At 51.0% G+C, this 13,538-nt stretch overlaps 1 protein-coding gene and 1 long non-coding RNA gene across 8 annotated transcripts in view; one reads left to right on the top strand and one right to left on the bottom strand.

The window, feature by feature from the left end:
* GPR68 (G protein-coupled receptor 68) overlaps positions 1-13,538 on the bottom strand; it is a 32,349-nt gene that overhangs the window by 7,809 nt on the left and 11,002 nt on the right. For 2 of the 6 annotated variants that reach the window (XM_032287628.1, XM_032287635.1), the window contains exon 1: positions 2,727-4,369. The exons of the other annotated variants lie outside the window; for them this stretch is intronic. The gene's annotated coding sequence lies outside the window, so the exon portion shown is untranslated. Of the gene's footprint in view, positions 1-2,726; positions 4,370-13,538 lie in introns of those variants that run through there. 6 annotated transcript variants of the gene reach the window in all.
* On the top strand, positions 2,839-11,353 carry LOC116557880. Of its 2 annotated transcripts, none has more exons than XR_004271741.1 (4): positions 2,839-2,929; positions 3,097-3,707; positions 4,937-5,035; positions 10,965-11,353. It is a non-coding gene; the product is annotated as an uncharacterized LOC116557880 (long non-coding RNA). The 2 variants fall into 2 exon arrangements; XR_004271740.1 differs by having other exon boundaries at positions 3,097-3,742.

Below are 13,538 nucleotides of genomic sequence, written 5' to 3'. Positions count from 1 at the left end.
CATCCACCCATCCATCCTTCCATCCATGCATCCAGGTATTCATTCATACAACAAATACCCACGGAGTATCCATTATATGAAAGACATAACACTAGACATTGGTCCCAACTAACAAGTGGCTTTTAGTCTTAAGGTGGAGGAGAGAAGATAAGTGAAACAAGCTCACCAAGAGAGGACAGGATTTTATGAGAGTTCATAGGTGGGGACCTCATCCTGTCAGGAAAGGCCTTCCAGAGCATCGGCAGTTACACTAAGATCAGGAGAAGGAGGAAGTGCTGCCCAAGCAGAGGAGAGTTTCTGCCTGTGGAAAGTGTGTCCAAATGGCCAAAATGCAACAGGGAGAGAAGGTGCAGATTTGCGGAACTGAAAGTAGGTTGGTGTGACCTACGAGGTAGGCAGGAAGAAAGAGGAAACAGTGTGAAGCTGAAGAAACTGACAAGTAATTACAAGGGAGGCGGGGAACAACCAGGGGCAAATCAGAGATTTGTTGTGGTGCCTGGTCTTTATAGCTTCCCACAAATATTCGTTGGATGGATGGTGGAGAGGAGGGTAGGTGAATGAATGAATGGAGGGCTAGGGGTAGCCAGATAGATGGGTGAGTGGATGGGTGGACAGATGGATACATGGGTGGCTGGATAGGTGAGTGGATAGATGGGTGGGTGGGTGGATAAGTGGATGGGTGAATGTGTAAATGGACGCATGGGTGAGGGGGAGATGGATAGATGGATGAGGGAATGGGTGGCAGATGGATTATGGGTGGGTGGAGAGGTGAGTGGGTGAGTAGGTGAGTGAGTGGATAGGTAAATGGTGGGGGGTTGAGGCTGGGTACTGGGACAGTAGGGATATCACTAGTAGAAACGAGAGAGTGAGGAGGAGGAATCACTGTTTTCCCCTCTGCTCAGGCTGTCTGAGCTGGTCTGAGGGTCCTGCTTTTTCACTAGTACCTTCCCTTCTACTGTTCCCTGAGGACAGCCACCCCTAGATGGAAACTCCACCTTGCCCTCTACCTCGTCTCCACGGGAACCTTGCTCCTAAAAGATCGAAGGACACAGTGGATGCAAAAATATTCTGTAAATGGAAAAATGCAGATGTGTAGAACTAAGCCACATCTGTTGAGGGCTCTGCATTTGCCAGGGAAGTTTCTGAACATTTGTTCTCTCTTTCAACCCCACTCTCATCAGCTCCCACTTTCTAAATGGATATAAATGAAAAAACTGAAGCTCAGAGAGATGAACCAACCTGCTGAAGAATCCACAGTTGAGATGTGGCAGGCCAGGTGTGGAGCTCGGACTGGTCCACACTTGCCTCGATGCTGTGCTCTCTGACTATCACGATCATCCCGCCACCACCATCCTCAACCCCGTAGCTCAGCCAAGCTCCAGTCCTCACAGATGCTGCAGCAATGGCCACCAGGCTTGGTCCTGGGCTGGCCCCCTTCACCTGGGGTATGCTTTAGCAAGTCAACCATGCTTTCAATGCCCTCTGAGGAAAACCCGCCATACACGCAGTCTGTGGTTTGGGAGGGCATTGGGAAAAAGAATCAAAATAACACTTATTATCTAGCTAAGAAATGAGAAAAACTACAGAGTGACTCAACACCTAAAAGCAAATCTTTAGCAAATGTAAATCAGCACAGAGGCATCTAGGGACTTTAATGACCAAGAGAAACGAAGCTACCAACAGGAAGGAAAGGCCTCTCTGACTAAGCTAGGAGTCTCTTGCATGTCCCAAGTCAGAAGGTGGAGGTGCGGTGGCTCAAGCCTGTAATCTCAGCACTTTGGAAGGCCGAGGCAGGAGATTCACCTGAGGTCAGGAGTTCGAGACCAGCCTGGCCAACATGGTGAAACCCCGTCTCTACTAAAAACATAAAAATTAGCCAGGCATGGTGGCACATGCCTGTAATCCCAGCTACTTGGGAGGCTGAGGCAGGAGAATCGCCTGAACCCAGGAGGTGGAGGTTGTAGTGAGCCAAGATCGTGCCACTGCAGTACAGCCTGGGCAGCAGAGCTAGACTCCGTCTCAAAAAAAAAAAAAAAAAAAAAAAGAAGAAGGCAGAGGTGCGTAAATGCTGGATTCCAGCTAGCACATAAATAGTGATCTAACTCGCCCCCCCTCCCTGTGGCACACACAGGCACGCACACAGACAGTTACTCATGCTGTCAAGGCGGCTCACAGATCCCCAAGCCCACAAGGGCTGGGGAGTTTCCCGAGGGATCAGCTTCCTTTTCCTTCAGTTGGCCAAACCTCTGCATGCGTTACACAAGGTTGTTTCATTCTCTGAAAGTGATTTATCTTCCCTCTGAGGAGGGGGAAATCAGGCTGCATTTGTCCTTAGTCCTCATTCTCCTCCCAGATCACCTCACGCAAGGAACAACGTGGACCATAGCATCTCACTTCTAGAACCCTTGCCACTGTTTCAAACATCGGTCCCATCTGGGCTCACAAAGTCCCCGTGAGTCAGGTAGGGCTGGCATTGCCAAGCCATTTCTCAGAACCTAAAGCCCAGAAAGGCTAATGTGAAGCGGCAGAGGGGGTCAAACTCACAATCAGTTGGGGTGGATCTGAATCCAGAACCCAGGCGTCTATGCACCAACTTGCTACCTTTGAGCTTTCTGGATCACAAACAATAGCAAGAAATATACCTGACATCGCGACCCAGCACACACAGACATACGCGCATCCACACATCTGTACAAAGCAACAAACTTCCCCAAAGCAATACTTACCCTACTTCTTGCCACGCACTCTGATCGTTTCTATTCTATTTCAATTGTTAAAATGCAGGTCATGAGCCATGAAGTTGATTTACTGACCCACGAATGGGTCACAACCCGCAGTTTGGAAACACCTGGCTGGACCCGCACCTGTGCTTTCCAGCTACTCCTAGAGCCTCCGGGCCCCAGGAAGGCGGCGTGATCTCTGGAGCCAGGTGAGGAGCAGGCAGCTGCTGAAATCAGGATAAAGGGAGTCATCTGAGGGGGGATTCTGCCTGCCCCAGCTGGGCTCTGCCCTCAAACCTCAGACAGCTGGGCTTTCTGCAGAGGCTCTGCAGGAGCCTGGGCACCCTTGCAGCCACGACCCCAGCTCTCCCTCCAGCTATTTCCCGCAGCCTGAACCTCCCAGCTCCAGCTAGAAAATCCCCAGCTGGAGGCTGCCCATTCCGGAGCTGAGGCAGAATCATGTGAACTCCAATCTGGTGTCAGGCTGGGCGGTTGCCGAGGAACCACTCGCCAGCCAGAGGCTGAGGGCGGCGGAACGGCTCCCTGCACGCATCCTCCCCTGCTCTCCGTGCCACCAGAGTCAGTGAGCAGCGGCCGGGAATGTGAGAGCCTGAACTAGGGGCGGGTGCCCTCAGATCTGCACTGGGGGTGGAAGAGGAGGGGGTGTGCTAATTCTACCCACTAAACCACCTTTGAGCACCTACAGGATACCAGGATCCAGGCAAGGGTGGGGGAAGCCGCCAGCATCTGGGTCAGTGGAGTTCAACCCTGGCCACACGCTTGAGAACATACCTGGGGGCCTATAAAAAAAAAAACCCATGCCCGGGCCCCACCCAGGGCTGGGGAAATCACACTTCCTGGAAGTGAGGCGCCAGCATCAATGGTTTTAAAGCTCCCTGGACCATCATAAAGAGCAGTGAAGGTGGGGAACCATGGATGTCGTGAGGCAGGTAGGATCCTGTTTGGCAGAGCAGCAGAGCGAAGGCAGTGGAGCCAAGGCTGTGGGCATGAGTAAGGATAAGGTGGGCATCAATGTTTTAAACTGTGTTGGTCCTCAGAGCAAGGACCAAGCCCAGGGCTCAGCCCACAGGGGGCCTTCTGGCTCTCAGGAGCATTTACTAAACTCCCTCCCTCACACACAGAGCACGGAGGATGGAAAGGCACAGCGGGCAAAGACTCTTGACCAGGGAGGGCCCGATAGCTAAAAGGTGCTAGAGCTGTGGCTGGAAGCTGCTGCCGACTTCCACTGTCATGCTATTTGGCTTAACTACCCCTCTCCAAGGCAGTCTCCTGGGAAGCTGAGTATAAGCTACATTGCCAGAGCCAGGAAGCCTACAGACCCAGTGCAGGGGACCGCTGGGGGCTTGAGTGAGTTCTTCCTGCCGGAAGTAGCCAGAGCCCTGTGCTTGGTCCCTGCTCTGGGGACCAAGTTTAAAACATTGTTGCCCATCTTATTCATGCCAAGATCCTTGGCTCCACTACCCTTGCTCTGCTGGTAGGGGTCTGAGGAAATCCCCTTCACTGGGTCGTGGGCCCTCCAAGCAAATGCTAACACATAGCAGGCCTTTAAAAAACTGTTTCTGGCCAGGTACAGTGGCTCACACCTGTAATCCCAGCATTTGGAAGGCCGAGGCGGGTGGATAGCCTGAGGTCAGGAGTTTGAGACCAGCCTGGCCAACATAGCAAAATCCTGTCTACTAAAAATACAAAAATTAGCCAGGTGTTGTGGTGGGCACCTGTAACCCCAGCTACTAGGGAGGCTGAGGCAGGAGAGTCACCTGAACCTGGCAGGCAGAGGTTGCAGTGAGCCGAGATCGAGCCACTATTCTCCAGCCTGGGAGACAAGAACAAAACTCCGTCTCAAAAAAAAAAAAAGTTTCCTATGTCAGTTGCTTCTTGTAGGCCTTATGTTACAAGCAAAGGCTTCAAGTTGTTATAGTGCAGTAGTGTACATTGAGACACACGTGCTATTTCTGTGTGTTGCGGAAGTGTGCGGAAGTGTGGCTGGCTTTCCCTGATGTCATATGGGAGGACTGGGGGGATAGGAGCATAGGACTGACTTAGTAGTGCCTGCCTGGCTACCCCTTGGACACAACCTGCCAGAGAGAGCACCTCTGGCCCTCTACGGGGTGGCCTGGCCTAACAGGATGTGCACACACAGGCTGTCTATACCTGCAAGAACCACTAATGGCATGGTGTCCCCCTCCTCCCTCCAGCACCCCCGGGGACCAGCAAGCTGCCCCAGCCCCTCTGCCAGCAGCACCTGCCCTACTGCACTTGGAGTAAGGACCAGCCTTCGGGATGAAGAAGGAGGGGTGAAACTTTCTTTGGTTTTAGTCAAATTGGCTGAGCTCATGTCTTTGTGAAATGCTTGCTCAGTAAAAGAAAAAAGAGCCCATGCCGTGCGCCGTGCTCTACTTTGGGCTGGGATTTTGTCTTTATCCTAAAATCGGAAGGGAAGACTAGAAGTATTAGTGACACAGCAGTGGCCTGAGGAGTCCTGGAGGCCCCATAACCGCCATGCACTCTGTAAACCTCTACGCAGGGGTAGTGAGTCTATCATAGAAATGCAGCCTAGCTGGCTGCAGTGGCTCGCACTTGTAATCCTATCACTTTGGGAGGCTGAGGCGGATGCTTGAGTCCGGGAGTTCAAGACCAGCCAGGGCAACATGGCAAAACCCTGTCTCTACAAAAAATACAAAAAAAAATTTAGCCAGGCATGGGGATACACCCCTGTGGTCCCAGCTACCAGGGAGGCTGAGGTGGGATGATCGCCTGAGCCTGGGAAGTCAAGGCTGCAGTGAGCCGTGACTGCACTACTGTGCCCCAGCCTTGGGGGCAGAGTGAGATCCTGCCTTAAAAAAAGTAAAAGAAAAAGAAACATGGCTTCAAGAGCAGGCCCTGGCCCCTCTCCTCCCAGCCAGGCATCTGCCCTTCAGTCCAGAGTGGCAGAATCCTGGGAGCGGCCACCGAGCAGAGGGGACCCCTCCTCTGCAGCTCCTCCCTCCTGGAAGGATATATGGGCCTAAATCGGGCCGGGCTTGCCACTTGCATTCATTTTTTCACTCTTGTTCTCTCACTTTCTCCCCCAATGCCCCCTACCCAGGTAGTTGTGAAGAACCTCCGCTGGGATGGCAGCCCCAGGAGGCTGAACCAAGCCCAGACATTCCCATCAAGCCTCCAGCAAAAACATCTGCTCCAGGCACCTGGGTGGGTGGACCTTTCCAAACATCTCTGGAGGCTACTTTGAGGGCAACAGGGCCCTAGGTCATGAGGCTTTTGGGCACCCCTGGCCTCCCAGGGGTCCAGACAGCCGGGAGTCAGCATAGAGAGGACCTTGGGGTATTCCCTGAGCTGGTGGCATCATGCAGGATCTCCAGCACCTGGCAGCAACTCCATGGTCACCTGGCAGGCAGCACAGGGTGGAGGGAGAGTCAGAGCACAGGCTCTGGGTCAGACTGGGGAGGTCAAGTCCCTACTATACCCCTCTCAGGCTATGTGATCTTAACATGGTTTGGCTGTGTCCCCACCCAAATCTTATCTTGAATTATAGCTCCCGTAATTCCCATGTGTTGTGGGAGGGACCCAGTGGGAGGTAATTGAATTGTGGAGTGGGTCTTTCTGGTGTTCTTCTTGTGATAGTGAATGTCTCACGAGATCTGACGGTTTTGTAAAGAGGAATTCCCCTGCACAAGTTCTCTCTTGTCTGCCACCATGTAAGATGTGACTTTCACCTTCTGTCATGATTGCGAAGCATCCCCACTCACACAGAACTGTGAGTCCATTAAACCTTTATTTATTTATTTATTTTGAGATGGAATCTCACTCTGTTGCCCAGGCTGGAGTGCAGTGGTGTGATCTCGGCTCACTGCAACCTCCACCTCCTAGGTTCAAGTGATTCTCCTGCCCCAGCCTCCTAAGTAGCTGGGATTACAGGTGCCTGCCACCACATCCAGTTATTTTTTTGTATTTTTAGTAGAAAGGGGGTTTCACCAGATTGGCCAGGCTGGTCTCGAACTCCTGACCTCGTGATTCTCCCATCTCAGCCTCCCAAAGTTCTGGGATTATAGGTGTGAGCCACTGTGCTCGGCCAAACCACTTTTTTGTTACTTTAGTTTATCTTTTTGAGGAGTGAGACTCTGTCACCCGGGCTGGAGTGACACCTGAGCCCAGGAGTTCAGTAGCACGATCTTGGCTCACTGCAACCTCCACCTCCTGGGTTCAAGCAGTTCTCCTGCCTCAGCCTCCCAAGTAGCTGGGACTACAGGTATGTGCCAGCAAACCTGGCTAATTTCTGTATTTTTAGTAGAGACGTGGCCAATATGGTGAAACCCCATCTCTCCTAAAAATACAAAGATTAGCTGGGTGTGGTGACCTACATCTGTAATTCCAGCTACTCAGGAGGCTGAGGCACGAGAACTGCCTGAACCTGGGGAGGTCGGCGTTGCAATGAGCCGAGATGGCGCCACTACACTCCAGGCTGGGTGACAGAGCAAGACTCCATCTCAAAAAAAAAAAAAAAAAAAAAAAGAATGGCTCTTCTGGAAGCATCAGGGACCAAGATGAACAGCAGGCAACTCCCCCAACTCCCTTGTCTGACACCAAGGCCCTCGAGGGGTTAGAGAAGAGCATGGGACAGCTTGGTACCAATGGTAAAGGTAAATAGCCTTTACCATTTCCTGAGCATGCACTTTGCACCAGGTGCTGTGCTAAGCACCTTCCCGATCCTTTCTTTTAATCCCTACATCAATCCTGTGTGGCAGAGATTATCCTGTTTTACAGATGAGGCAAATGACACTCAGAAGCTTAAGTAACTTGCTGAGGGTCACACAGCTGGTAGCAGCAGGGTTGTGATTTGAACTCAGGGCAGTCTGACTCCAAAGACAGGTCTCTTGACCACTGTTCCAGTGTCCTACGCTACTGTTATAAATTGTCATAAACTTAGGGGCAAAAAACAACACTCCAGCCCGGGTGACAGAGTCTCTTTTTGAGATGGAGCCTCGCTGTGTTGCCCAGGCTGGAGTGCAGTGGTGCAATCTCAGCTCACTGCAACCTGCGCCTCTGGGGTTCGAGCGATTCTCCTGCCTTAGCCTTCCAAGTAGCCGGGATTACAGGCCTGCCACCACACTCAGCTAATTTTGTATTTTTAGTAGAGACAGGGTTTTGCCATGTTGTCCAGGCTGGTCTTGAACTCCTGGCTTCAAGTGATCCACCTGCCTTAGCCTCCCAAAGTGCTGGGATTACAGGTGTGAGCCACCATGCCCAGCCAAAACAACATACATTTCTTATCTGGCAGTTCTGGAGGTCAAAAGCATGACATGGATCTTACTGGCTAAAATCAGAACTGCAGTCTATAGGGCTCCATTCTTCCTCAAGTCTCTAAAATCCATTTTCTTGTCTTTTCCAGCTTCTAGAGGCTTGTAGCATTCCTTGGCTTGTGGCATCTTCCATCTTCAAAGCCCACAGGTCGATTGAGTCCCTCCCATAGCACATCTCCTCCTCTGACTCTCATGCTCCCTCTTCCACTTTGAAGAGTCCTTCCTTGTGACAATGCTGGATCATCTCTTTACTTTAAGCTCAGCTGATTAGCAGTCTGAATTCCACCTGCTGCCTTAATCCCCCTTTGCCATGTAAGGTAACTCAGTCACAGGTTCTGGGGACTAGGAACTGGAGCTCTTTAGGGAGGGCATTATTCTGCCCCGCACACCCACCATGTGATACTTAAAACCCTGTGCAGTGCCGGCTGGGCGAGCTGGCTCATGCTTACAGTCCTAGTACTTTGGGAGGCCGAGACAGTCAGATTGCTTGAACTCATGGGTTTGAGACCAGCCTGGGCAACATAGCGAAATCCTGTCTCTACAAAAAAATACGAAAAGATTGGTGGGTGCAATGTCATGTGCCTGTAGTCCCAGCCACTCAAGAGGCTGAGGCTGCAGAATCGTTTGAGCCCAGAAGGCAGAGGTTGCAGTGAGCCAAGATCTCACCTGGACGACTGGAGTGAAACCATGTCTCAAGCAAAACAAAACAAGATAAAAACCCTGTATAGTGCTGCTTCTCAAATGTTAGTGTGCATGGGTTATACATCTCCCAGAAATCTTGTTATTGTAGCTTTTGGTTCAGTTCTATAGGTCTGGGGGCAGGGCCTGAGATTCTGCCCTACTAACCTGAGCTGAGGACCACCTTTATCTTTTGTATGCTGTAATGCTGCACAAGTGTTAAATAAATAAATACTTGATAATGGAAAGGGCCAGGCATGGTGGCTCATACCTGTAATTCCAGCACTTTGGGAGGCCAAGGCAGGAGGATCAATTGCTTGAAGCCAGGAGTTTGAGACAGGCTGGGCAACAAAGTGAGACCCTGTCTCTAGAAAAATTTAAAATATTAGCTGGTTGTGGTGTCACCCACTTGTAGTCCAAGCTATTTGGGAGGCCACGATGGGAGGATCCCTTGAGCCTGAAAGTTTGAGGCTGCAGTGTCCAGCCTGGGCAACAGGGAAAGACTGGAAGGAAGCAAGGAAGGAGGGAGGGAGGAAAGGAGGGAGGGAGGGAGGGAAAGGAGAAAGGAAGGAAGGAAGGAAGGGAAGGAAAGAAGGAAGGAAGGGAGGGAGGAAGGAAGGAGGGAAGGAGGAGAAAAGTGGGAAGGAGGAAGATAGGAAGGAGGGAAGGAGGGAAGGAGGAAGGAAGGGAAGGAAGGAAGGAGGGAGGAAGGGAGGGGGAGGGAGGGAAGGAAGGAAGAAAGGAAGGTAGAGGAAAGGAGGGTGGGAGGGAGGGAAGGGAGGGAGAGTGGAAGGGAAAGAAGGAAAGATGGAAGGAAAGAAGGGAGGGGGAGGGAAGGAGGGAAAGAAAGAAGGAAAGAAAGGAGAGGAAAGGAGGGAGGGAGGATGGGAGGAAGGGAAGGAAAGAATGAAGGAAGGAAGGAAGGAGGAAAGGAAGGAAGAGTTGAGTTCTGAGTGTTTTTATCACTGTGGTACAAGAGAGCTGGGTCAACGGCACCTCACACACGCTTCACACAGAAAGAAGGTGCCTGAGGTTCTGAATGACAAATGGGTGCTGAGCAAGGGGATACAGGGTGGGTGCTCACTTGCCTCAAGCTGCCAATATATGCAAGGCATTGAGCTTTCCACAGGCTGCCTTGATGCCTCACAGCAGCCGGCCAGGTAAATATCATCCCAGCGTTACCACTGAAATCTCAGGGGTGTCCAAGACCAAGGGTCACACAGCTGGCAAGCAAGCCACTGGGATTCAATTCAAGGCCTGAACTCACTGCGTTTTCATTTTTAATTAATTAATTAACTTTTAGAGATGGGGTCCCTGTTCTATCACCCAGGCTGGAGTGTAGTGGTGCGATCATAGCTCACTGCAGCCTCAAATTCCTGAGTTCAAGCAATCCACCTGCCTCAGTCTCGCCAGTAGCTGGGACTCAAGTATTCGCCATCACATCCAGCTCATTGTATTTTTAAAAAAATTTTTTAGTATATTCAAGGGATTTGTTCCATCATTGCATTCATCTATTTTTATTTTTATATATTTATTTTTTGGGACAAGTTCCTCTCTGTCACCCAGGCGGAGTGCATTGGCATGATCTTGGCTCATTGCAACCTCCACCTCCTGAGTTCAAGTGATTCTTGTGCCTCAGCCTTCCGAGTAGCTGGGATTACAGGTGCACACCACCACGCCCAGCTACTTTTTGTATTTTTAGTAGAGATGGGGTTTCATTAGGTTGTTTATGCTGGTTTTGAACTTCTGAGCTCAAGCCATATGCCCACCTTGGCCTCCCAAAGTGCTGGGATTATAGGCATGAGCCATCACCCCTGGCCCATCCTTGTATTGTAACATTTACCAGTGTAATGCATGGGAATATGTATGACTATGGTTAATGTCTATCTTCTCCTTTAGACAGGAAGCTTCCTGGGGAAGAAGCTGGGTCTATTGTGTTCTTTGCCAGGGAAAGTGCACACCAAAAACATGTCGAATGTTTGGGTAAAGAAATGAATCTAAATTCCACTTCTTCCTGTAGCCTGCTGGGAAGGCCAGCGTGGCTATAATTGAAGTCAGCAACTAACAGTCTGGGGGAGACAGGATGAGGCAACAGGAAGAGGGTTGGTTTGGACTCTCAAGGTGTGGGTGGATGGCCTTGCGTGGAAGTGCATTTCCACGATAGCCTGCTGCTGAACTAGGGGCTTCGGCCAGGAGAGTCTGTGGTCTGAGAAGGTCTGAGCTGTGCGGGTATCTCTCCTGTCTGCAGCTGCAGCACAGACCACAGACCTGGACGTTGCCATGGCAACCCCTGGGGCCTGCCGCCCCCACTGCCTGCAGAGTGCTCCAGCCCATCAATTAATAACCTAATAATGTATGACAACAGTCACTCCAAACACACAGGAAGCAGCCCCCTCGAGAAACAAACAGACTTCTCCAGCGACTCAAGAGCTTCAAAGATGCTCATTACAATCAACCCTGGGCCACTTGCTCAAATCTACTTTCTTGAATCCAAATTGCTTTCTCATTGGCTTCTCCCTCTTGTTTTTTAAAGGCCCAGGGTTGACAAAGCTGGGGACTGAAGCCTCAGAGGTTCCAGAGAAAAGGATGCTAGAGAGGCCGCTGGGTAGGTCGCCCGTTCCCTCAACCCTGCCAGGCGCAGAGACACGGATGCCGACCAAAATAGACTGTGATAAGGCCCATATCTCTGCCTCTGCAGGGCCTCTCCTGGGAGAAACACTTCAACTTTTGCAAGAGATTAATTCATTCATCACCATGGCGCCCAGAAAAAAAATGCAAAGGAGAAGACTCAAGTTGTGGCAGACCCGAGATGGCTGCGAACTGTTTGAGATTCTCCTTGTTAAGAGGTGGGGTGGTCTAAGTCCACTCCCTTGAATCTAGGCAGGCCCTCTGACTGGCTGGCCAACAGAATAGAGTGGAAGCGACACTGTACCAGTTTCTGAGGCCAAGCTTGAAGAGACTGGCCCTTCCCATTTGCTGTCTTTTGGGAATAATTGTTCTTGAAACCGCAGTGCCATGCTGTGAGGAAGTCAAACAGCCTCGTTGACAGGCCCACATTGAGTGGAGCCAGGCAGCAGCCCCTGCAGAGCCCCAAGCTGACAGCCAGGTTCGACTTGCCTGCCACACCAGTGTGTCATCTTGGAAGAGGACCCCCGAGCCACAGTAGGTCCATCTCAGCTGATGCTCCCAGGAGCAGAGATGAGCCATCTCCACCAAGCCTGGCCCAAATCCCAGATTTGTAAGCAAAATAAATGTGCTATTTTAAGCGAATATCTTCTTTTTCTTTCTTTCTTTCTTTTTTTTTTTTGAGACAGAGTGTCACTCCGTCACCAGGTGCCAGGCTGGAGTGCAGTGGAGCGACCTCGGCTCACTGCAACCTCTGCCTCCTGGGTTCACGCAATTCTTCTGCCTCAGCCTCCCAAGTAGCTGGGATTACAGGCGCACGCCACCACGCCCAGCTAATTTTTTTGTATTTTTAGTAGAGACGGGGTTTCACCATGTTGGCCAGGATGGTCTCGATCTCTTGACCTCGTGATCCGCCCACCTCGGCCTCCCACAGTGCTGGGATTACAGGCACGAGCCACTGTGCCCGCCCTGAACTAATATCTTTAAATGTGGTTTGTTATGCAGCAATAGATAACAGGAACATAAGTATTATCTGTCCTCCCAAATCACTTTAGGGCCTACCAGGTGCTGGATTCATTCATATAATTATTTGATTTCAATTTTTATAACAATTCCTTGCGGTGTATGTATTATCATCTCCACTTTCCCCATGAGACAGTGAGGCTCAGAAAGTTAAAATATCTCGTTTGAGGCCAACCAGCTAGGAACAATGAAGCAGAAACTCTGATGCTAAAGCTCATTCCTCTACTACCACCACCATCATCTTCATCGAGGCTAGAGCTGAGCGCTCCTCCTTCCCTCCGGGGTCCTCAGTCACCAGCCCCTCTGTGGGCCCACCCACTGAAGTCCACCAACCTCTGGACACCTCCATACTTTGTATTTGTTGCCTTGGACCTGTTTTCCACTGTTTCCTGTTGGCTGAGTCTTCTGACCGTGTGCACTTTACCCAGAAGCCTTCAGTAGGAGAGTAATAACAAGAGTGGGCAGAGCTGACATTCAGAGGGTACTGCCAGGCTTTCAAGGTAGGGTTTCATCTGCGCAATCCCATAACCACCCTACTATGATGCTCATTTCACAGGAAACTCTGAGGCTTCGAAGGAGGCAACGTGGGCTAGGTGTGGTGACTCACACCTGTAATCCCAGCACTTTGGGAGGCCAAGGCGGGTGGATCACTTGAGGTCAGGAGTTTGAGACCGGCCTGGCCAACATGGTGAAAGCGTGTCTGTAAAAATACAAAATTAGCCAGGTGTGGTGGTGGGCACCTGCAGTCCCAGCTACTTGAGAGACTGAGGTAGGAGAATCTCTTGAACCCCGTAGGTCGAGGTTGCAATGAGCTGAGATCGCACCACTGCATTCTAGCCTGGGCGACAGAACAAGACTCCCGTCTCACAAAACAAAACAAAACAAAACAAGGCAACTTGGCCAAGGTAATAGCTCTAAAACATGGAAGAGCTGGGATTGGACCTAGACTGTCTGGTTCTGGAATTGGCTGGCAAGTAAAAATATCCTAGTCACACAGTCCACAGCGCGGCAGTGTCCAGCCCCACTTCCACCGCTGAGCTCAGGAATCTGTTTCCCTCCCTCCTTCTGGAAGCGATCCTGTGTGTGGAAGTGGGGGCAGAGGGAGTAAAGCCAAACATAACCAGTTTCACGGATTTGCAGACTCTCAAATCAGCCTCGCACTGCAGTGAGGTAA

Source organism: Sapajus apella, unplaced genomic scaffold (assembly GCF_009761245.1).
Source record: "Sapajus apella isolate SASKATOON/1434 unplaced genomic scaffold, GSC_monkey_1.0 scaffold20, whole genome shotgun sequence".
In the NCBI taxonomy this organism is placed as follows: domain Eukaryota; kingdom Metazoa; phylum Chordata; class Mammalia; order Primates; family Cebidae; genus Sapajus; species Sapajus apella.
This window is presented reverse-complemented; position numbering and strand designations above follow the sequence as displayed.